This window comes from Rhinolophus hipposideros (genome assembly GCF_964194185.1).
Source record: "Rhinolophus hipposideros genome assembly, chromosome: 11".
Lineage (NCBI taxonomy): Eukaryota > Metazoa > Chordata > Mammalia > Chiroptera > Rhinolophidae > Rhinolophus > Rhinolophus hipposideros.
This window is the reverse complement of record NC_138057.1, coordinates 16,860,831-16,887,140: the sequence shown is the minus strand read 5'-3', so window position 1 is coordinate 16,887,140 and position 26,310 is coordinate 16,860,831.

Here is a 26,310-nt window from a genome sequence, read left to right as displayed (position 1 = left end):
TATATATCCATACAAAGACTTCTCATTAATGTTCATAGCAGTTTAATTTGTAATAGCCAAAAAACTGATAACAATTCAAATGCCCATTAAGAGGTGAATTGATAACAGAGATAACAGATGGATGGTATGGGTGCTGCAAATCTAGCGACCCACAATGCAATGGTAATAAATCTACACTTTCATACATTGAGTAGCAGGGCATCAAACGGGGAGAGTGGACACCTCTGTGATCAAGGGACTGTTGATTGCTGTGCCTGGGCAAGAGTCCCTGGGGGCCTAAAGAGAGGCCCAGAAGGGAAAGATGCTTGGAATCTATATCCATGATGGCTTGGAGAACAGGAGATTGCTTCTTTCCACTATCTTATATACCTGATTGAATTGCCCTGGCTGCTGTGGCCTGAGCAAACACACATTAGTAATTGTTCATTCTTTCCTGTAACCAAACAATTTTCCTGAACTCTGCATAGATGATTCTATTTAGTAATTCTATGACTTGATCTAGGAATCAGAATTACTTTTTACAGAGAATAGGTAGTAAGTTCTAGATTTACATTGCAATGTTTTACTAATGTCAGCCACAAGTTAATATTAGCCAAATTATATTTATTGGTGTATTTTAATGCCAACAATTTCACTAACCACTTGAAACTTAAAAAAATAATACAAAAATACACATATACATAATTAGACATGATAAATGCTCAGAGAAGTATGTAATGAGAAGTTAAAGTCTCCCCACAACCCCACACCTCTGTGCTCCTCTTCTCAAAGTGACCCACTATTAACAGCAGTCTGTAAGTCCAGGAACAGTTTCCATGTGTATAGTGTACATATATACACATTTTAACACATAAAAGTGATCATACTATACTCATTTTTTTATTGCATACTTTTCACTTAATAATGTATCTTGAAGGTTTTTATTCAAATCAACATATACTTATGTACATACTTTCAGCATTATCTATATCATGTGGATTACAATAATGCACTTAACAAGTGCCTTATTTACAATGACTTATGTGATTATGTTTGTTCTTACAAAGAGAGCTATAATCACAGTAGTGTACTTATACCTTTGTGCACCTTAGTGTATATATTTCAAATTTGGTAAATATTGCAAAACAAAAAAAAAATCTGGTTTCCTCAGATTCTATTTTCACCAACAATGTATGACAAGCCTTTCCTCTCCAGAACTGATATTTAAAACTTTTTTTAACTAATTAAAAGATTACTATGTGATAATAAATAATATTGGTAATAAATGGCAGAAATTTGAGGCTTTGGACATAATTAAAATATAGTAACAGATGAGTGCACCAGGTTTGTTCATTAATTTTAAATTATGGTTTTATGTTTCATGGATTAATTGAGCATTTTTCCCCAATATGATATTGGGGTATTTAAAAAGTGAGAGAGAAAAATTACTTGAGATTCCGTTGGAATTAAAGGAGATAGGCTTTCCGCCTATTATGAATTGTGTATTTTCTAAATCTCCCTTAAATTAAAACTCCCTTAAATTAGCATGGAATTATATAAGAAACCCAAATACTGAATGTTTTGAAAATTGAATATTTGTCTTGGAAAAGAAAAATGACATAGTCACTAAGGAGTTTGAATGAATTTACAAATAAAAAAAAACATTTTATCATATCACAAGATGTATCTCATTGAGATGAGCTTTTATTATATTGATTTTAGGAAATAATTTTTTATTATACACTTGTACTTTTTTAGACCATGTATTCACTGGAGAAAGAAGAGTCAAGGGGAAATAAGGGTCATGGGAGGGAGAGGAAGAGGGAAAGATGTCAGTAGAGTGAGGAAAAGGGAGGGAGAAATACATTGGTGTGAAATGGCCTATTTTCATTTCCTTGTGGGATTCCCTTTACTTTCGGAAAGATATTTCTTTCTGACATAGAAGATTCATGCTGAATAATACTAGTGTATAACATTTTCTTCTGAATTTTGGTTTGATTTTGATGAAGCTGATCCCTGAGTAGACTGGGTTCACATTTGGGGGATTATCAGGTGTAAGCCAGCAGAAAACAAAATGCTAAGATGAGAATGAATGATAACAGAATACGCTTCAACAGTCAGCTTCAAAGAATACTCATCTGAAGTGATATATGAAATTTACAAAGATTTACTTACCATTAGCTTTGTTTTAAACTGTGCGGGATATTCTAGTGATGTGCAAAGAGAACAGGGGTATACATACTACCTGCTATAAATGTGAAATAATGTTTGTTGAGTAAAAACTTAGAGAAATAGCAGAGTACAGTTGATCCCCCAATCCCTCACTATTCCACAGAAATAGGTGCTAAAATGAGCATAGCTGGGCTGCCTTCCCATTGAGGGGGGCCGTTCCCTTTGAAAACATCACATATTTATAGGAGCCAAGGGGTAGGGAGAACCTATGCAATATGAAACAGTGGAAAACCCCTAGTCGACAACGGGAATTGTGGGAGGTGCTGGTGAAAACCCTGGAGGCAATCCTCTGGTATCAGCTCATTCTACTAAACTAACCCAAATCAGCTAGGCCAGGTCTTTACTAAGCCATCAGATTTGTCTCTCCTCTGTTGTTTGCATAGTCTTACACTAAATGAAGATCCTAGGGATACAAAGTATACCACCATTTCACAGTTTAAACATTTGTCTTAGACTTGAATATAGCATAACATAAGCATGAGCCAAATTTTTTGTTTATCCATTTTTCCCCCCACTGTTTATTCAGTATTTTGGAATTCTAATCGCTACTTACTTAGGACCTTGAGCAAGTTCCTGAACTTCCTTAAGCCTCAGCTTGCTCATGCTCATTTGTAAACTGGAGATAACAGTTCCTATCTCATGGCATTGTTTAATGAAGAAATAAAATAAGTCACGTAAAGTACATATGAAGGATCTGTTCCTTTCTGTTGTAAAAAAAGGAGAGAACAGGAGTTTCTAATTCAGTTATCCTGGATGGAGAAGACCATTTAATGCTAAACATTCTCATTTAATAAAAATTCTTAACTGCATAGAACATGTTAAATTGACCTCTTTCAAAATTTATTATTTCTTAGTTTTTATTTTTCCATGCACATCTTCTAATTTAAAAAAAAATGTGGAATCTGTAAAATTCATAAACCTTATTGTGGGAGAATGTTTCTGAATAGTTGGCCCATCTCTGAGAGAATGTGTAACAAGTAGTATAAATAAAGCACACTGCCGAAATAAATCGGAATATCTGATTTAGCCAAATAAGTACAGAGCAAATAATTCTTTCAGAAGAAACTAGACAGAGGCTACATAGAGAAAGCTGTATTTATTGTAGATAATTAAGTGACAGAAAGTTCATGATTTTCATCTCTAGGGTCTACCATGTTAGAATTAGATTGTTTAATTATTTTAATGTGAACAAACAAGGTTATAAAAATTAATCTGCGAACAACTCTTTTAAATTCATAAAACTAAAATTAAGCTCACACTCTGATTATCTGAGAATTTTTAATTCCGTTGCTTGTAATTCTTGGTAATTCTTAAAATAATATGATTAATTGCCACGCTCAGACCGGATTTCATCCCACTGCAACTCATGAACACATATTCTAAGCAGAATGTAATGTCCCCTTGTTATTAGTTTTAGGGAAACATGACATCAAATTCTTCTTTGGGTATTCTACAAAGGACTTTTATTTGAGAGATAGTGTTTCAAGAATGTGTTTGACCTAAGGCATATCTGAAGTGAAATAATGGAGATGTGTCAAAATAGGCTATTCTATTACCTAAAACATTTTCCCAAATCTCCCACTGGTAAAATAATAATATTTCGGTACTAAAAAGTAGGTCCACTCTGGTGGGAAAAGGCAGAGTCATAAGATCATCACCTCTGTATTTCTTAAAATCTTAACATACCAGAAAAAATGTCATATTTTTCCCATTTGAGAACTCAAGTTAAAATGTTTTCAAAAATAGAAAATAAGTGAAAACTTTATTGTTCTTTAGATTTGGGGAAAGCACAAAAACAGTTAAACCCATTTATAATGTTTGTCTCTATAGAATAAAATGGTTATATTTTTTGGTTTACCTTACATCATCCATAGGCATGACGGGAACTTCTGAATTTTAGAGCTGCACTTAGATGGCTTGTTATCCCTGGACAAGTTAATAAGCCTCAATCTTTCCATCTTTACTTCAAGGGTTTAAAATGTGATTATAAGTAGCATGACCAGCAGAACCTCAACGAACGTAATTTCCCTTTCACTTTGTGGGAAAATTCCATGAACATCACTGCACAGATTAATAAAATAACAGGTGTGGCGCAATGACTCAGTTGGTTAGAGCGTGAGCTCTTGGCATCAGGGTTGCCGGTTGGATTCCCACATGGGCCAGTGAGCTGTACCTTCCATAACTAGTTTGAAGACAACGAGCTGCCACTGAGCTTCCAGAGGGGCACCTGGATGGCTCAGTTTGTTAGAACATGAGCTCTCAACAACAAGGTTGCCGGTTCAATTCCTGCATGGTATGGTGGGCTGAGCCCCTGCAACTAAAGATTGAAAACGGCTACTGGACTTGGAGCTGAGCTGCGCCCTCCACAACTAGATTGAAGGACAACGACTTGGAGCTGATGGGCCCTGGAGAAGCACAGTGTTCTCCAACATCCCCCAATAAAAATCTTTAAAAAAATAAAATAAAATAAAATAAAATAACAAATTACTGTGATTCTCAGCCTCAATTACAAAGGAGTAGGTTCTTGAAATACATTGTGAGATGCAGTAAGTTTAGACAGTTGAATCCATGCATTCAGACATCTGGCAATTGTCCTCTTTCCTTGCCAGCTTACCTGATTGGGATAACATAGTATAGTGTTAAGAGATTTGCTTATAAAGTTCAACAGTCATGAGTTCAAATCATGACTCCAATACTTAACCATTGGGTCATTTACATGCAACCTACACTTTCTGAGGCCCAGTGTTCTTACCTACAAAATGAATTAAATGGCGAGTACAATGCTTTGTATTGTATGTTGTAGGAATTTTAAAAATGTTACATTTTCTCCAATGTTGCTGTTTTCAAAGAAAAAATTATTAGCTAATGGTAAATTTTGAAAATTCCTGATAGTCAGGGGGAAAATAAAACATTAACCGGAGGGCATTGACCAGAAGAGACATAAAGGTATTAATTAGGTAAACATGGATCAGCAAATGGTAAAGAACCCCAAAGCCACCTGTCTCAAAAGAAATATGTTTCCTCTTCTATCACTGATATTACAACAAAATGCTATGCCATCCATATGACATCTCAAAATATTAATATCAGAGTGGGCCACTTTATTTGCCGCAGTGAGATTCTTGGGTTTGATTTCTAGTTGTCAATCAAAATGCTACCTTTAATCTTAATACTTCCTGTCACCGAATTTTGATATGAACTCCATTAAATTTTATTAAAAAGCAATCTTCATAATAGAGTTGCCATTCAAAGCTAATGAATAATGTAACACGTTTTTCATATTAATTCATAAAATCCATAAATGAGACATGAAATCTAATCAGTACATTTTAGACATAAATGGTTATCTTTTAGGATGATGTGATGAACTATATTAAATTATAATTGTTGTTGTGTTAAAAGATTGACAATTTAACTTGTATGACATTTGTATCCTGTGCATTTTAGCTTACTGCCTAGGTAGCTAGCTGTCTGCCACCAAAATAATATATGGTAGAATTAAGCAGATGTCATTACTTATAGATGAGGTTTCAGATTTTGCAAAAGTAAGACAACCATCCAACTTACAGAAAGTCAAAAGAATTCTAAGTCCCTCTTCCCCAAGATAAGGCATGTGCCAAGTGGAATACAATTCTCTCAGAAAATAATTACCTCTAGGAAATACCAAGGGGATAAATTTAATACATGGTTCCATAGCTTCAGTGCATTGATTCAGCATAATATAGCAAGAAAATTAAAAGACTGGTTATGTGTATGGAACACACCATCTTTCTTTCAACACTTTTAAATGAACTCATTTCATTATTCATAATTATTATTATGAATTATTATTAATAATTATTATTCATAGACGAAAAACACCCACACACTTCTATGAAACCAAAGTGAATAGAAATATCCACATACCCAAAATAAGGATTATTATCAAAGAGAGGAGAGATGTGCTGAAAGTATTAACATCGAATAACTTTGTATTTTTTTTAATTTGACAATGTTCCTTTTACTAAAACAAGTGGCAATGTATTCTCCAAATTTAGAAGCTAAAAATACTACTTTTTTCCCAGAAGTATAAAATCTAGATGTCTAGATGTCGGATATCAAGTGAAAGACATTTATCATTACTTATAGTTATATAAATAAAAAATAAAACAATTACAAAATCACTTTCAATTATAAAGACAAGGTTTTGGCACACACAGTATTGGCAAGCTTGTGGAAAAAATAGCACTTTCATATATCGTTGGTCAGTATGTAAGTTGGTGGAACTGCTTTGGAGGACATTTTCACAGTATCTGTTAAATTAATAATGTACAAATATTTCAAGTCAGAGTCTTTCCTGTAAGAATTTATTCTATGACTATGCTTTACATCTGAGCAGGAAAATGTTAGTTGCCATATTTGTTCATAATAGCAAAACACTGAAGGTTCTAGAAAAAGCCACTACCCAGTGAAAAATGTATGAGTATAAATTTGGTGGCATTAAGCAGAGGTATAAATATGGTTGAATTAAGCATTTAGTCACCAAAAGAATCTCAAATAAGTATATCCTCCTATTTGGGCTAGGAGAGAGTAAGCCACATTCCTAACATATGATTGATAGATGGGAAAATTCAAAATGCTAAAAATAAATGAATTAATGAAAATTTCTTTAGTGCTGAACAGGTAAACTTAAAGCTATAAAATGTGCAACAGCTAGCTTACTTGAAAGGCTATTTCTATCTTTCCTTCTCATGCTTATATTTTCACAAATGGTGATCCCCTATAGATATATAGTTTTTTCCTCTGTACAAAGATGATGGAAATTATCTTTACAATTAATTTCAATTACACATAAGAAAAATTTGCATAGTTCACATCAAACTGACACCCACTTGAATATAAATTTCTAATAAAATTTAAGTTACATGAAAGCTAGATTTTGTTTTGTTTAATGTATTATAGTATCCTCAATTCCCAGCACCTAGAAAAAAGAACAAGCAACACATTATAGGCAGTCAATATACATTTGCTGAAAAATCAGTAGGATAACTCTGATGGCAGTCCAGCAGTAAATATTTCTGATGTGAACTACATTGATAATAATAAATAATAAAAACACAATTTTTGTCCAGGATGGCCCTTGTACGTTTTCACATAGTTATCTCAAGAACCTTGGATAATTTGGTTAGTCCACTGATTTAAAGAAGTCTAAGAACTATTGAAAACTAAAAGATCACATAACTGACAATCAATTTTACATGAAAATGATAGGATCTGTTTTTATTGTATAGACTTACTAAGATTATGATGTTTATGGAAAAAGTCCAGGAATATTAAAAAACACAACTTTGTTGTAGAAATGGCTCTATTACTGATCAGTTTTGCAAATTAACTCTTCAATCCTGGGTTTCCATGTTTTTATCTGTAAAATTGCAGGATTTGGGTTGGGAAATCTCTAAGTTTCCTTCCAGCTTTAGAATATTTGATTCTGTGACTTTGCATGCTGTTACTTATCATCTCGCGTTCTGCCACTTTGTTTTTAGTAAAGGCCTACTTTAGCACCTGTTATCACTAACCAAAAGAAATGCAAAGGCAAATTCTGCTTTTATGACAAAAGGGACGAACAGAAATAATGTTTAGCGTTTGTTTTGCAGCAAGCCGTTACAGAGGCAGCATGCACCCAGGCAGCAAGAAAGACACTGGTTCTACTACATGTAAGTGTTATTTTAGGTTTTGTGTATTATTTGGTATGATTTGATAGATTATTTTGGTGGTCTGAGCATGCTCAAAAAAATTTTTGTATCAATTATATATTTAGCTGTATGCCATTTCAACTTAACAATAGATTTCATAGGAGCGCTCTACTTTGAAAGAAACCTGTATCAGTGTTACAGATCTTAACCAACTTTTCCTCTCATTGGTGAGTTTGTATGTGGCATACATGCTCTGTAGAGTAACTCCATCACAGAGCATGTATGCCACATACAAACTCACCAATGAGAGGAAAAAAATCCACAGAAACAACAATCTATTGCCACTTTCACTCTCGTTCTGTTGTGTGAGTACTTCCAAAGACAACAGGAAACAAATCTTGACATGGATATTCCTCTAAATATGGAATCTCTTTCCTCCACCCATAACACTTCTACACTATTCACATTTCCACAGCCTTCCATCTCAAATTCAGAACTTGCTGATGAATTTAGCAAAGTGCAGAAATCTCTTCTCCACATGGATTATTCATAGATCACTTGCTAATTGAGCGATGAAACAGATATTCACATACTTCTGTACCACTTATTGGTATTAAAGTGACAATATAAAAAGAGAGTTTTCAAAACATGTAGAGCATTTGATTTAATAATTCCATTTATTCAACTGTATTCTTTTAAATTACTTTTAGATAACTTCAGAGTTATAGAAGTGTTGCATAAGTAGTTCAAAGAATTCCTGTGTATCTTTCACTCAAGTTATCTCAATGTTAACATTTTATGACATTGTCATTCTGTCTGTGTCTGTCTGTCTCCATAGACATTAAAAGCTACTCATTAGAGCATAATTTATAATAGAGAAAACTAGAAGAAATCTAGATGACAGGCTTCAGGGAAATAGTTTCTTAAATTATAGCATATCCACTATATGGAGTCTGAAACAGGAATTAAAATGTTTGAAGTGATTATTGTAAGGTTTAGGCTTATTGAATAATACTAAGTCAAAAGGAAGTTGTTAAAATTTTACATGATCATTATAAAGATTATACCATAATGCTTATTAAATATTGGCAAGTAAAAATTCAGGATCCCAATGAGATAATATGAAAATAGATTCATATAAAAAAGACAAAAGGGAACATACAAAAATAAATATAGTTATATAAATTTGGTTGATTAGGATTATGGATAAATTTCTCTGTTTTTTAAATAATATAACTCTTTATGGACTGTTCTTTAAGACTTTCTGGATGGCTACTTGAAGAGAAACAGGAGCAAATACTGAATTTGAAAAGTTAATCATAAGATTATAGAGCAGAAACCAGAAATTGAGTCATATCCTCTTAAACTTACGTTTCATGGGAGAAAGAAAAGGAGTCATTTTTCCCAAGGAGAAAATAAATAGGACTCAAAACAGAGAATAGATTATTTGGATTGAGGTTTCAAAAAAAAAATAAATAAATAAGTTCTCACAGGTTTGTGATGAATGTTTAACAAATGGAATGCTAAATTCTGCTACATATCTGTTTAATTTTTTACTATATTACATGATGCAATTGGATTGTTTCTAACCTGATATTTCACTGAGACCTTTTATTCTCTGGGTATTACTAACAGATATGTGCAATCTGACTGCCAGACTGAGCACAAATCCGTAAACCAATGAAACAGATATTTTTAAGCAGTTAGAATTTATGATAATTAACATCTAAAAAAAGATGAGAATCTCTTAGCAAAGAATGTTCCATGTATATGACTTTTAAAAGTTAAACGGCTTGTTCCATACAAAGGGAAACATTTCTGAACACAAAATGTTAAAAATATACTGAATTCTGCTGCCACCATAATTTGGGGTGTAAAGAGATCTGTATTGGAAATTTCAAATGTGAGATGTTTATTAGACATGCAAGTAAAAAATAATATCAAGTGGGCAGTATTAGCAATAATAGATGGTGTATTTCTGATAAGAAACCTCTTTCTTTATCAGAAATTCTAGTCTGCATATGGCAGAGGTGATCGGTCCCTTAGTAAAACAATGTAGGTACATATAAACTGAATTTCTTCCTAACATGAGACCACCCAAGTAGGTTTAACACTTTAGAAACTGGTATTTGAACCCCAAACTCCATTAAAAATAACATCTTTATTGTAGCTAAGTTTTACTTCATGGGGAATTAAAACTTTGCACAAAGAACATTGAAAATCTAAAGCTGATCATACCTCTAGAGTAAAGCTAGCTTTTTCCTTTTTTTCTTTTTTCTTTTTTTTTTTTTTTTTAGAAAAGGACGCTTTTATTCTGCTCACAGCTGAGTTTGTCATCTATTGTTACTTCACAGATGACATAATTCACAAGTTATTAAAGGTTTCACTGCAGTCTGAACTTTTCATTCCTACACGTTCCAAAACACTTTCAATTTTCTCTAACTACTCTCTAAAGTAATTTCAGTCCCAAAGAGTAGTGGAGGAAAAAAATATACTTTGAATATATAAAATAGAGGCAGAGCACTGATCTATTATGACATTTATCTTTATGAAAGAAAAGATGAGATAACTTGCTCATAGCTATATTGTTTATAAGTTTTTCTCCTAACTCATAAAGATACATGTTACAAGAGATGTTAGGATTTCTTTACATTTTATACCAGCTATCTCTTTTCAGTCTTCAAGGTTTTCATGGTTGTCAGGTTTCAAATACTGTAGAAAAACTTATTTTTTTCACGGTTATCACAGTGCCCTTACATATCTGATACTGTTTAGAATTTATCCCTTAATAGAAATGTAACTACAATTTAATATTTTATATACAAAATTATATACAAATAAAAATAAATATCTATAAAGTTGAAAATGGCATCCAGGTCTGATGGTAATGATCGATGTAAAAGAAACATTCAATCTCTTCAATGTGATATTTATTATTATTTTTATAAATTACAAAAGTTTCAGTTTTATAAGATGAATAAGTTGTAGAGATCTGCTGTACACACTGTGCCTGTAGTTAACAAGACAGCATTGTACACTTAAAAATGTGTTGAGAGGGTTGATCTCATGTTGTGCTCATAAATAAACAAATAAGTAGATAAATAAAACCATATTTATCAAGGTATATATACCTATGTGAAGATATAAAAAACATCAACAGCATATATTTGTATATGTGTAGAAGAAAATTATATAAACTTAATATATAAATAAAACATACTAAATGGTTAATTATTTTTTTGTGGAGAAAGAAAAAGGACAGCCTAACTGAACCATACAGGTATTAATACTACAAATTCGACTGCATTGTAATTTTGAGGATGCTATAACAATATTAAAAGAAAAACATTCTTTTACTAAATGAGGCTTTTAAACTCCCTTAGAAAAATGTTACCTTGTGTCTTAAGAAATTAAAAGGCAAACTTTGAAACTGAGCCAGGTTCAGTAATGAGGTTTTAAAACAGCTTCTTTCAATCATTCTGCGAATACTTACTGAGTGGTGTTCACATGCCAGAGATCCGGAAGTGAATAAAACAAAAAAACTGGTGTCTTGATGAAGGTTACATTCTAAAGGGAGAATGGAGAATAAACCATAAGAAAATATATAGAATGTTAGATAAGGATGAGGAATAAAAGTAAAAAGGGGAAAGAAATAGAGATTGAGAGGATGGTTATGACTTTCAAGGACCCCCTGGTGAAGTGGAGAATTGTGGAGTCAAGATCGGAGAGAGGTGAGGAAAGGAGGCATGACACTATCTGGGGGGAAAGGGTTTTCTAGATAGAGTGGGAAGCAATTGCAAAGGCCTGAGTCCCCTGAAGAGTGAGGAGACAAGTTTATTGGATCAAAGTGAAGAGGAGACAGAGTGGGAGGAGAGGAAGTCAGGGAGGTTAGGAAGAGATCTAGTGATACCTCCAATCTCATGACAAAGACCTTGCTTTTTATGTTGTGTAAAATGAGAAGTCAACAAACAGAGAGTTTTGAGCAGAGGAAAGACATTTATGACTTGAGTTTTATCAGTATCCCTCTCACTGTTGTGCTGAGAGTATATGTAAGAGAGATGAAAGTGAAAGCTGGAACACCAGCTAGGAAGCAATTGCAAGAATACAGTGAGAGATGATCGCTTAGAGACCCATGCTATCATTCATTAGAGGCTATATAGCAACCACCACCAGTACTGTGCCCACATTCCCTGGATCTTAGATTTCACGCCATACCATCCAACCTCTAACCACCATCATCACATCTCTTTGTTTGAGAGCTGTCTGCAGTGGGAAGCCAATGAGGATGCTGTTTGATATATATAACAGATGAAAATCAAAAGTAAGTGATCAGAAAGCAGATATCAGTCCAGCAGTAGAAAATCATGATCCCTGCTCAATTTTCAGTCTAGATTCTGTTCTCTCAGACCCAAAAGAGAGGGTAGGACGACTTGAAAGATTTTACAGAGCCACTGCAAGTAAACATAGTAATGATTGCCCCAATTATTTCCCGAAGGACTATGGCCATTTATCAGAGTAATTGTACACTGTAGAGAAAAGAATATTCAAATCATTTGGGGGGTATGAGATATAGTGTATGAGTTAACCAACTGATACCAACTAACAAATCACCCACCCTCATTAGGATAGGGCTGTGCATAGGCCAAGTGGAAAATGAAATGAAGTTCTGGTCCAGATTTATCTTACAATGGGCCCAATGGGTCCCTAAACCCACTTGTTATTTACCCTAGTCCATGAGTACACAGTCAAGATGGACATGGCAGCTGGAAGGGCATTCCTATTTTGCAGTAGATTAGATTATTGTTCAAAAATATTCACCACTTCCCTTCCCTCCCACCGTAGCCTTGCCTTGTACTTGCCTTGGCCATGAGACTTGCTTTGGACAGTGGCATCTTAGCCAACATGGCACAACAGAGACTTAGCATGTTATTATGAAGTGGGTCTTGCTCTCTTGCACCTCTGCCATCACCCCGAGAAGAGGTTTCTTTATGTTGCTGCTGCCACTTCAGCCTGAGGAAAAGAATGAACACATGTGGAAGGGACCCAAACCCAACTACTGTTGTGAAATCAAGTCGAGTCAGACATTCAGACCCAGAGCTTGACACAGAGCTGCTCAACTCAGCCCAGCCTAAATCAGCTGACCCAGCCAACTCACAGACAAATGAGCAAAAAATAAATAATTGTTATTTTAAGGCATTATTAGTGGACAGCAGTAGATAACAAATTCCTGAAACATGACATTATTTTATAATATGACATTGGGCAGTGAATAGCCTATTACAGGAGAATGGAAAAAATAGCGATGAAACTGTCATATGAGGCTAGAAAAATGGTGACCCATGTTATGTAGCAGCAACATTTGGTAAAACTGTTGCCTGCAAAAAAAAAAAAAAATATATGTGCATAATGAACTGGTAGAATTGGAAGGAGAAATCAATGGAACATTTTGAAAGAATGAGGTGGTGGGAACTAGCACATGTGATAAGGTACTATAATAATGAGATATGCTTAAAAAATAATTGGATACACTGCAAACCCATTCTAAGAAGGATACTGAAATCCATAAACTGCAATGTTAAAAATTTAAACTAGTTTTGACCAAATACAGACTCAGGCTTTATAACACAACTTCACCAAATCCAGCAGTTTTCAGACAGATACACCTTCAAAGTAGGAGCCTTTTTTAAGACTTCTAACAGAATTAGATTGGAGCCTTGTTGATTCTCTCAGATACACAAAAGAATTCCTAGATTGATTTGGGCATGGTCTCACAGAATCCTGGCATGTCTAATAACTGAGTCTAGAAGGAGACATATCCCAAAGCAGAATTGTGTGATTCTATGTAACTCCAATACATAAAAAACACAAAATTCTTCAGAAACTTGTATCTATCAAAACACTGCCAACATGGACTAAATATGATTGAGATTCTTTAAAATGTACAAAGAGTTCTCAGTCTACAATTTTCTATAGTCAAGAAAGAGGTTGAGAAACCTGCCTAGCTGCTAAAAGGGTATATTCTACAATGCTCTCTTTAAAAATGGTCAAGAAGGACACTAGAAAATAAATAGTTCAGAAGTCAGAGCTAATAAGAGTCATGAAAAAAATAGACTTGGAAGCCAAGAAGTAAAAGAAATATCCAAGAAATAAAATCTGGACTAAATAATCAACATTCTTTACATCTTGGGGAAAAGGTCCTGACAGACTTTGCTCAGAGGGATATCAGATATGCTATGAACTAGTTACTTTGCCTTCCTATTTTTCCTTTTTCAATTGGGGATGTTTCTTGGGTCTCCCCTGTCCCCGTTTTACCACTGTCTGTTGGCTAAGTATGGGGCAGATGATTCGTTTTTTTCAGTTCATGGTTCTCCAGATCAAGAGGAACCACATTTGGACCATGAATTCTTGGTGACACTGATGCCATGATTATCCAAGAGTTTGAGGTCTTGAATGGGGTGACTGTATTAGCATTTGGGAGGGGTACCACTATCTATGAACAAAAGGACAGACTGTGATAGATTCAATTATTCAAAATTATTCACTTTCTCTCCTCCTTTCTCCACCCCTTGCGACACAGCTATCTAACTAGTTTGACCAGTGTGATGTTACCAAACATAACAGTAGTAGAGGTTGAAAATGGGCTTGCACATTGAGCTTTCCTTCTTGAGCTGCTGTCATCACCATGAGAGGAGGCCTCTGTAGGGGACCTGCTGTGCCTTCAGCCTGGGCCCTGGGTTAAGAAACAAGTGGAAAAGACCTCAGCCCAACCAGCAGTGAGGAGCTAGCATCCTACTAAAAAGCTCACAAAGTGTTTGCTTTATGTTCACGGGAGCCCTCATAATATTGTCTCTAATGAACCACTCGCTTTTTGGCAAAGAAGTTCAATAGTGGGGACAGGATACAGAATCCACTGGTTCTTCCCTCAGTAAAAAGCTGCCACCTGATAGAAATGTGAATAGTCTCTTGCAGACATGATGAAGGGATTAGATGGGGTGTAACACTTTGTAGGGTACCGGCCCTATCTTTCAAGGTGCATGATATGCCTAACTAAAAGTCATATCTTGCTGCATACCTGAAAATTAAGAATCAGTGGTTGCATATAGGAGTGTACCTCTCACCATCAATCTCAGAGACCCATGGTGGGAAATAACCTTCCACGCCCACAAATTGAGGCTCTTCTAGACCAGAACTTCTTGTTGCCAGCAAGAGATGTAAAGGGAGGAACCTGTATCAGGGAACAGAATAAGGATTCCACTAAGCTTAAAGCTATGATACCACACTGTCATTTGGTAGAGCCCCATGCCCGAGAGCAGCAGATAAAAAACAGAAATTACTACATTGGATAAGTAAATTAACCCTGATTATCACTAGGACATAGGGTTACTGTTAAATAATAAAGTGGGAGGACTATGGCTCAAACTCAGGAAGCTTACTATGGTGATTCAGGGTACTTCCATGCCTGGGTGTAAATTTAAATAGGCATTTTCAAAAGCAATGGTCTCAAATAACACAATAACTAAGGTATGGCTCTCTTGGATGAAAATCTGCAGCAGCCTGTCAGGCAAACAACTAGGCTGGCTGAGAGTGAGATGAATATACAATAATTAAGAGGGGAATACCTCATATAAGTTTATTACCAAGTATTTTATTCCTTTTGATAGTATTATACATGGAATTGTGTGTGTTTTTTTTTCATTTCCCTTTCTTTTTTAAGAGACTTTTTATTAAAATATAGCTAACATACAATATTATATGAGTTTCAGGTATACACAACAGTTATTCAACATTCACATACCTAAAGAAGTGATCACCGTAATAAGTCCAGTAGCCATCTGACACTGTACAATTCTATCACAGTATTGTTGACTATATTTCCTATGCAATATATTACATCCCCATGACTTATTTGTTTTACACCTGGAAATTTGGACCTCTTATTCCTCTTCAACTTTTCCCCGCTTTTTTGAATTTTTCAATTACAGTTAACATTCAATATTATTTTGTATTAATTTCAGATGCACAGAATAGTGGTTAGACATTTATATCATTTAAGAAGTGATCCTGATCCCCCTGACTAGCCAGCCTAGTACTCACCAGACACTATGCATAGTTATTACCACATTATTGACTATATTCCCTATACTTTACTTCACATCCCCATGACTATTTTATAACTACCAATTTGTACTTCTTAATGCCTTTACCTTTTTCACCTTGCCCTCCAACACCCTCCCATCTACCACTCCAATAAATCTAGTACGCATCTGACACCATACATAGTCAGTTATTACAATAATATTGACTATATTCCTTATGCTACATCCTACATCCCTATGACTACTTTGTAAAAACCAATTTGTACTTCTTAATCCCTTCCCCTTTTTACCTATTCCTAATCCCCCTTCCATCTATCTGGCATCCATCAAAAAGTTCTCTGCAGGAGTTTGTTTCTGTTTTGTTTGTTTGTTCATTTTGTTCTTTAGATTCCATATCTAAGTGAAAGACACTTTGCATCTGTCTTTCTCTGTCTGACATACTTCACTCAACACAGTGCCCTCCAGGTCCACCCATGCAGCCGCAGGTGGTGATATCCCCTGGCCGAGCAATATTGCATTGTATATATGTACCACCTACTTTTTATCCATTCATCCATCGATGGACACCCAGGCTGCCTCCACATCTTGGTCATTGTAAACAATGAATATATGAAAGCACACATCCCATTAAAGTAGCATTTGGCTTTCTTCGAATAATTACCCAGAGGTGGGATTACTGGGTCCTTCTTTGTCACTTATAGTCTTTGTTTTAAAGTTTATTTTGTCTGGTATAAGTATTGCTACTACAGTTTTTTTGTTTGTTTGTTTGTTTCATTTGTTTCCTTTTTTTTATTTAATTTTCATGAAATATATTTTTCCCATCTCTTTATTTTCAGTCTGTGTGTGTCTTTTGATCTGCAGTGAGTCTCTTACAGGCAGCATGTGTAAGGATATTGTTTTCTTATCCATTCAGCCACCCTATCTTTTGATTGGAGCATTTAATTCATTTACATTGAAAGTGATTGCTGATAGATATATAGCTATTGCCATTTTATTATTTATATTATTTATTTTTTATTTCTTTTGTCTTAAAGAAGTCCCTCTTCTGTTCCTTGTAATACTGGTCTGGTGGTGATGAACTCTTTTAGCCTTTCCTTGTCTGGAATGCTCTTTATCTCTGCCCTTCAATTCTAAATGATAGCTTTGCTACATAATGTTGGTTTTAGGTCCTTGCTTTTCATCACTTGGAATATTTTCTGCCAATCCCTTCTGACTTGCAAAGTTTCTCAATCAGCTAATAGTCTTATGGGAGCTCCCTTGTAGGTAACTAACTGCTTTTGTCTTGCTCTTTTAAGATTATCTCTTTGTCTTTAGTCTTTGGCGTTTCAATTATGCTGTATCTTAGCCTCTTTGGTTCATCTTGTTTGGGACTCTCTGTGCTTCCTGGGTTGTATATCTATTTCCTCCACCAGGTTAAGGAAGTTTTTCATCATTATTTCTTCAAATAGGTTTTCAATTCTTTGATCTCTCTCTTCTACTTCTGGCACCCCTATTATGTGAATGTTGATATGCTTCATGTTGTCCCAGAGGCCCCTTAAAAATCTCCTCATTTGTTGAGATTCTTTTTTCTTCTTGCTGTTCTGATTGAGTGTTTTTCTGCTACCTTATCTTCTAAATTGCTGTTTCAATCCTCAGCTAATCTACTGTTGATTCCCTCTACGTGCATTCTTCATTTCAGTTACATTATTTATTTCTGACTGATTCTTTTTTATGTTTTCTATCTCCATTTTTATGCTTCCTATCTCTTTGTTGAAATTCTCACTGAGATTATTGAGCTTCCTTATAAGCAGTGTTTGGAACTCTACATCTGGTAGATTGCTTGTCTCCATTTTGTTTAGTTCTTTTTCTGGAGTTTTGTTCTATTCTTTTATTTGGGACACATTACTCTGTCTCCCCATTTTGGCTGCCTCTCTGTATTAGTTTATATGTATTAGGTAGGGCTGCTGTGCCTCCCAGTCTTAGTAGAGTGGTCTTATGTAGTAGGTGTCCTGTGGTGCTAATTGGCACAGCAACTCTGGTCACCAGAGCTAGGTGCTCCAGGTGTATCCCGTGTGTGAGTTGTGTGTGCCCCTCTGTGGTAAATGAGCCTTGGTTGCTCTTTGTACATCAATGGTAGGGATTGACACTCTGCCTGATTTGTTGTAAGGACTGGCCATGACTATAGTGAAGGAGCTATTGTGCAGCAGGTATCCCTACAGAGCAGGGTGCCCTTTAGCAGGGCTCTGATGCCTACCCAGTATTCCCTTTGGGTGTGTCATCCTTAGAGTTGGCCGGGTGATGCTCCAGCTTGGTTTGAAGCTGGCTACCAGGTGTGCCACCCTGGGGCTGCCTGGGAGGTGACCTGTTGCAGGTCAAGTTATGCCACAGCCTGTGCCCTGCCCGGGACCACCAGGTATGAGCCACAAATCAATCTACAGGTGGCCATTACCTGTGCTGGGCTTACAGTACCTCAAGAGGCCAAGCTTCTAACGAGGCCAGCTCTTGCTAGTGCCGGGCTTAGGACTGTTCAGCCAGAGGTATGGAACACACTGAAGCCAGATGCTTATTATTTGGGTTTTGTTTACCTTTGAGAGATTGTGTCTATAGCATAAACCAAGGCAGGCTGTTTATATGGAAAAGCCACTGGAAGCAGCTTGGGTGTGCCTGAAAGTTGGGTGGGGCATGGTCTCAGGGAATCAGTATGGCGGGGCAGACAAGAGGTGAAAGCCAGTTTGATGGAGACTCAGATATGGCATCTGCCTGCGTGTGCACACAGGGAAGGAGAGGGCTCAACAAAGAAACAATGAATTCCGCCAGCTCCCCATCTGGGAGAAAGCTGCCTCTCCAGACTTCACTCTGGAGCTAGAAAGTTCAGTTCCACCCTGGATATCTCTGGTGCCTTTCAAGCTGCCACCCCAGTGCTGGAGTTCTGAGCAAGTGAATCATCCATCAGCGAGTAAGTCCATGTAAGAGGACCCTTTAAGAGGAGCACTTGGGATTGCAGCTGCCCTCTGTCTCACTCAGCCACAATCTTTGTTGGTTTTCACAGCCAGAAATTATGGGACTCCTCTCCCTGGCACTGATACCTTGGGTTGGGGAGTGGTTGAGATATCTCACTCCTCAGGTATGACCTCTGAATCTGAGATATCCCCTGAGTTTTAATGTTCACGCACAGGTATGGGACCAGCCTGTTCGATGTCTCTGCCTCTCCTACCAGTCTCGAAGTGGCTTTTGCTGTATGTATGTAGTTGTAGGTTTGGTTCAGCTAGACTTTAGGTGATTCTCAATCATGTTGTTTTTTGTTGTTTAGTTGATATTGATGTGTTCCTGAGAGGAGGTAAGCACAGTTTTTACCTACTCCACCATCTTGACTGAAAATCCCTTAATTTCCCTTTCAAATAGTTTTATGTCAGTGTATAGAAACACAAACTTGTTTTTATAGGTTGATTTTTTATCCTGCAACTTTGTTTAATTTGTATATTAGTTCTAACAATTTCTTGGTGAAGATTTTATATATATATCAAGTTTCATATATATCAGATCATGTCATCTGCAAATAGTCAACTTTACTTCTTTCTTTCCTATTAGATGTCTTTTGTTTCTTTTTCTTGCCTACCTGCTCTGGTTAGGACTTTCAGTACTATGAATAAAAATGGTAAGAGTCGGCATCCTTGTTTTGTTAAAGTTAAGGATGTATGATGGCTAGCCTTCAAGATGGCCCCCAGTGATTTTTGTTTCTGGTATTCACATCCTCATGTATTCCCTCTCTTTGAGAGTGGGTTCATTTAATGTTTCACTTCTAAGCCCCCAATGATTCACATCCCTTCCATTTGCAAAATGCACTTATACTCTTCTTCCAAGTCCCCTAAAAGTCTTATATCATCAGCTCAGAGTCAAAAATCTTTTCATCGAAATTTGGTCCAGGTGCAGATGAAATAGCCAAAGTATAGTTCTTGATATGTGGACCTATAAAACAAAAAGACAAATTACCTGCCCCTCTCATACCTACCACACAGTAGTAGGACAGGGATAGGATAATTGCTGTGTTTGCTTTTTATTGCCATGTAACAAATTGCCACAACTTAACCACATAAAATAATACATTTATTATTTCAGCTTTTGTAAGTAAGGAGTCCAGGCGTGGCTTAGTGGTGTACTCTGCAGGGCTGCATACAGGTGTTGACCAGGGCTGAATTCTCATTTGGAAGCTCTTCTGGTGAAGAGTCTGCTACCAAGCTCACTCAGCTATTGGCAAAATTCATTTCCTTGTAGCCTATGACCGTAGGACTCACTTCTAGCTGGTTATCAGCAGGAAGGCCCCCTCAGCCCCTAGAGGCTGACCACTGTTCCATACTACATGGCCCTCTACATAGACAGCTCATAACATGATAGGTTGCTTCTTCAAAGCCACCTAAAGAGCAAGAGATATTCTACTAGCAATATGGAGCTTAAAAAATACAATCATGTGAGGGTGACATCCCATATTATCTTCTGTATTCTACTACTTAGAAGTTAGTCACAGATTCTGCTCATACTCTATGGCAGAGTTTATATAAAGGGTTTATATAAAGGTATAAATACTCAGGTGCTAGGGATCATGGGACCACCTTAAAGTCTGTTCCCTACAACTGCTATAGATATTTCTGTTCAAAAGGGGGAAAATGGTAACTTGAAATGAGTCACTGGTTCATAGCAATTCCATGTCCATCTGGGAAATGTTGGCAGTTTCTGGGTTAGGTCTTATGGCTTGGAAATAATTATCCATGGCTCTCAGCCTCACCCTCTAGGTCTTGGTTCTACATTCTGGGTCATCTTTACTGTTTAATGAAAGATAGGACATATTTGCAGCTGAGTAATTTTCTCTGCCTTCTTACTGCTAATAAAATTTCAAGGTCCAATAGCCTCTCTTTTATCTTGTCTATTTTATATTATCTTCTTCATGCCTTTCAGTTCAAGCTGTCAGCATTTGTGCTGATAAAATTTTCCCAAAAACTTTGTGAACATTATATATATTAATGACGTTTCATGGCATTATTTTTTAAAAAGCTATATTGACACATATTTTTAGTTTGAAATAATTCAAATGTAAACTTAAGAAGTTCCATAGAACTTATTTTCATTTTACGCATGGGTCAGTGGTCTTAATTAACTGGAAGAATCAACAGATAGTAGATTAAATGGAGGCCTCTATCTGTGTACCCAGGATTCTAGACTGCCCCAAAGATAGAGGAATTATGGAGTAACTAGAATTTCAAGGATTTGTATACTAGTTAAAGAAATAAGAATAAGACATTGTCTTGCATACCATGTTTCCCCAAAAATAAGACCTAGCTCGACAATCAGCTCTAATGCATCTTTTGGAGCTAAAATTAATGTAAGACCAGGTATTATTATATTATATTATATTATATTATATTATATTATATTATATTATACCCGGTATTATATTATATTATACTCAGTTTTATATTATAGTAAAATAAGACTAGGTCTTATATTAATTTTTGCTCCAAGAGACACATTAGAACTAATTGTCCAGCTAGGTTTTATTTTCAGGGAAATATGGTACTAGCATAATGAGAATTTGTTCATCTTGATTTGTGCTATATTTATTCCTAATCTTATTCAAATATGTTTATGATTAGAGCAAAGCCAACTTTGGTTATAGGGAAAAGGAGAGAATCGCAGACGTAGTGTTATAGAGTTATGCTTGGGCTCAAGATGCTTAAAGTTGTCACTGATGATCTTGATACCATAATCTGGTCATGAGGTTTGGAGGTCATCAGAAATGCACAGAATGGAATTCATCAAGAATAAGCACAAGGACAGAATAATTCACGTGGGGGAGTAAAACTAATTGGGAATCAATTAGGTTTATTTCTGTCAGGAATGATTTAACATAATCCTACCTGAAGGCAGCAATTCTGTGAATCTCTTCTAGTTCTTTGATATTAAGATCTGAAAGGAAGGGAAACTCAAAAAAAAATTGTGTATGACTTGAAAGACTATACATTCAGGTTGATATAAAATTTTACCAACCAATTTCAAATGCACAAATGTCTAAAAATATAGTATTAATAGGAATTGTGAATATCGAAATACTCAAATCCCTGGAAGTTAATTTTTTAATACAACCTTGTAGGTTAAAACTTTCTAAGGGATACATGGAAACTTTTGGAGGTAAAGGATATGTTTATTATCTTCATTGTGGTACTGAAAAGCAAAAATTTAACTGAGTAAATCTGAAGATCTCATTGGCTTTATTAAGGATTCATGAATCAGGCAACTAGAAGGGCATTCTGAGGGGTTGCACAAAACGAAAGACTTTTATAGGAAGAAAGATGGGGCAAGAGTGCTATTAGCAAAAGAAAAGAAACAATTATTTTTAAACCAGGACGTCTTCTTTTAGGGAGAAGGGAATAGCAGCGTTTTTTAAATCATGTAGATCACCTCTTCTTTCTACGTGGAATGTAGATAGCCCATGTGACAGATCACCTTATTTATTGGTGCTTCACCAGAAAATTCATGACTGGTTGATTAAGTTTATATTTCTGGGAAAGGGTGAAATAGCAATTAGGTCAGGTATTAGATCTAGGTTTGGTATCATCATAAGTTTCAGTACAACTAACACCATTTTGGTCCCAGCGTTTTCTTTTTAACGGTGTTGATGGTATCATGGGTATATATACTGGGGGTGCCAAAAAAAATGTATACAAGTGGACACTTTGGTGAACGTTGCTCAAGCAGTAGATTGTCATAATCAGAAGTGTCTGGACACTGATGGTAACAACTTTGAGCACCTGTTGTAATTGCAGAAGTCAAACGTTACTTGTATTCATCTTTTGTTATCGGTATATATTAAGTATTACAATTTTAATACAGTTTTCCTTTCTTAAAATGTGTATACATTTTTGGCACCCTTGTATATGTCCAAATTCAGCAAATTGTATACATTAAACATGCAGTTTTTTGCCTATCAACTATACCTCGATAAATTTTAAAAATTTGTAATAGACCCACAAAAACTACTTGTTCATAAAACTTTCCTCTATTCTTCACACATTTTCTTTTTTCTTTTTCCTTTCCAAATGTCACAGACTTATCAGAAATCAAGGAAGTGAGGAAACCATGGCCTGCCAAACATTATCAGTGTTCAATGGTGTTTTTAAATGTTTGGAAGAATTTCATAATCCACAGAAATATTTCTCTTTTTCAATTTATTTTATATCAGGAGGGATATGATCCAAGAAAATTCAGTTTAGTCCACTTCAACATGTGGATTTTGAGCATTTGTTATGGTCCAAAGTTTGTGTGCCCTGTTTCGAAAGGCCAAAACTCAAAATGGCAGAGTTTGGAGCAAGGAAATGTTTATTGGTAGAGAAGTCACTAATAGAGAAGATGGGAGCCCTAGTGGTTTGTCAAATCCATCTTAATTAAGAAAGTACAGAATACAGGTTTCTTTTATGTCAAAGGAAAGTGAAATGGGAGGGGGCTGTTTTTGTAACTCAAGACTCAAGCAGAATTTCTCTCATGATTCGCATGTCTATATGCAAGACAAAGCAAAAGCTATTAGGCTGAAGGCGATGGGAACAGAGCAGTACTGAACAAGGTGGAGTCAGAGAGGCCAGCATTTCACTCTGTTACATATTCTGTAATCATCAGGCAGACCCTGATGATGATTATAAGAATTGGAAATTCCCGGTCCTCAGGAAGCTTCAAGTTTTGGATACTGTTATTTTTTTTAAACTTGTATTTCTCCTTTATTTGATGCCATATAAGTTATTTTAAATGAATTATAAAATACAAACATAAAAGAGAAATTTAAAGTCACATTTAAAACTCATCACACAGTGAAACAACTATGATCAATTCAATATATGTCTTTCTCATTTTTCTATACATATTTTGATATATTTTACAAAAAATTCATTTTGTAGACACTACTTTGTAACTTGTCTGTGTCATTAATATTTTGGAACTAACTTTGCAGATCAATAAATATAACTACCATATTGATTTTAGTTGCTGCATGCTATTTCATGCTGCATATTATGAATGAGCCTTAATTTATTGAACTGTTTCTTATTTTTTTGAAATCTAGCTATGGTCAGTATTTTACTATCATAAATAAGCAATCTTCATTTGCTCCACTTTCTAATGAAAGTGAAATCCTGGTTTAAATAATATATATCATGTTTTTGTGGCTTTTAATACATTTTCCCAAACCACTATTTTTCTTATAATATTTAAAGAATTATCCAATTCTAGTATACTTATCATAACAATTACTCAGAGCAGTATTTCCCGAAGGATGTTGGAGAACTCTCTTTTGACCTCACTTGCTGCCCAGGAAAAGAGTTTGGTTCAAAGAACTTTGGGGTACATGATATTATTTTTCCACACTTTGATATCCACAGTTCATATTAGCATTTCAAAGACTCTGAAAAGTCCAGCTCTAAAGAAACATATTCAATTTTGTTTAAGTCAACATTTATTAGCCAGGACATACTGTTTGATATGGTACTTATTGACGTGCTTTAGAACATCCCTTGCTGCTTTAGAAAATAATTTCAAAATGCCCAAGTTTAAATGAAAACACACTCAGAATTTTACTCAAAACAAGCATAATTTATATGATTTAGTGATTAACATTTGAAATACAATTACAAATAACTAAAACCATGAAGAAATATAATGATAACCTTGAATAACACTATTATTGGAATGTCTCAGTCTGATATTGTTGTTTTCAATTTCATTGACTACGATACTTTAGAACAGAGTTCTGTTTTTACTGAATATGAATCCACGTGGTAGAAAGTTCTATTATAACTGATTTCTGTATTATACCTATGAGATTGGGATCAAGGTTTGTAGTACATGTACTTCAATGGTTAAGTATAGTTTTCATACATGATACTGTAAAAAGATGCTCTAAAATGAATCCTATAGTAAAGTTAATTTCATGACCATTATATAAAACCAAAAAAAGGAAGAGAAAAAGAAACAAGATATTAATGCATAATCAAATGCCCACTGATCATCTTTTACTTTCTTTTTTTGGATAACAGCAACGTTTTGATGAAAAAAACAAGGATATATTGATCTTTTTTATGTCAATCAAATACCTAGTTAAACATGAGTGTAACATCACATCCATGTGTAAAAAAACTGTCTTGTCAATCAAATGTCTTGTTATACACACATCTGACATCAGATTTAAGTATAATAAGGTATAAGATTGACAACTAATTAGTCAAATGTGAGAAAATAAATTGTCCTTTGTTTTCCTTTTCTTTTTAAAATGAGACACTTCTTATTTTTCATTCATTCATTACTACTCCAATTTGTAACATTTCACTTTTACTGTAATGTCTGTGCCATAATTTCATTTCATTTGTGTGCCGTATTTCTTACTTTTATTGCCATGTAGATATATGTGATCTACGTAGGTTGATGAATATATGATATTAATTAAAAGCTCAAATATCAGTGGATATACAGTTATGTCAAGGAATTTTTTTTTAAAATGGAAAGACAGTACTTCACAGATTATCTTAAAGAATAACATTAACAAAAATTGAATCCCAGAAGAATACACAAACTTAATTATTTGACATTTGCTACTAAAACCCATAGCAATCCTGTGTGCCAACAAATGTCACTAAATTCTTTTACTTACTCTTCCTATCTCCCAGGATCTAGCATGTGCCTGGGCCTATCTGGATAGATCTAACCTACAGTGGGATTTAGTGTCCTGTTATGACTTAAGCCTGCCCTAGCAGTAAGACCTAGTCAAGGCATACCTGACTAGTTATATCAGTTTAGCACTTCTGTGATTGTGAGCCATTAGGAGCTTTTTCCTCACAGAAAGCACAGTGCTAAGTTAAAGAAAGGAAAAACAACAGTTGGCAATATACAGTGCCTGACTTCAACCTGCTTGCTCTAATAGGGGGTTTGGGCAAGAGATTAAGGGATTACAAAACAAAGCAAAACCTCACCTATATCTTCAGAAAGGCACCACAAATATCATGAGAGATTGAAGAAGGAAGAGTCTATATTTATGGCAGATTACAAAAATGTATTTCTTGAGGTAGGCCTTGAAAGGAAGAATATAAATTTGACTCAGAAAAAAATGGAAGGCAAAATATCATGGTGTGGAATTTCAAATGTACTGATTTTGGGAAAACAGGAAGAAGTTGAATTAGAGAGCAAACGGGTAGAAAAATTGAAAGATAAGCTGTTTGTCCCTTGTAGAGTGGCTGAATAAAGCCTACAAGTTATGTACCCTGTTAAGCAGGTATTCAGTCATCAAGTGAAAGGGGTTTTTGTTTGTTTAGTTTACTTTGAGC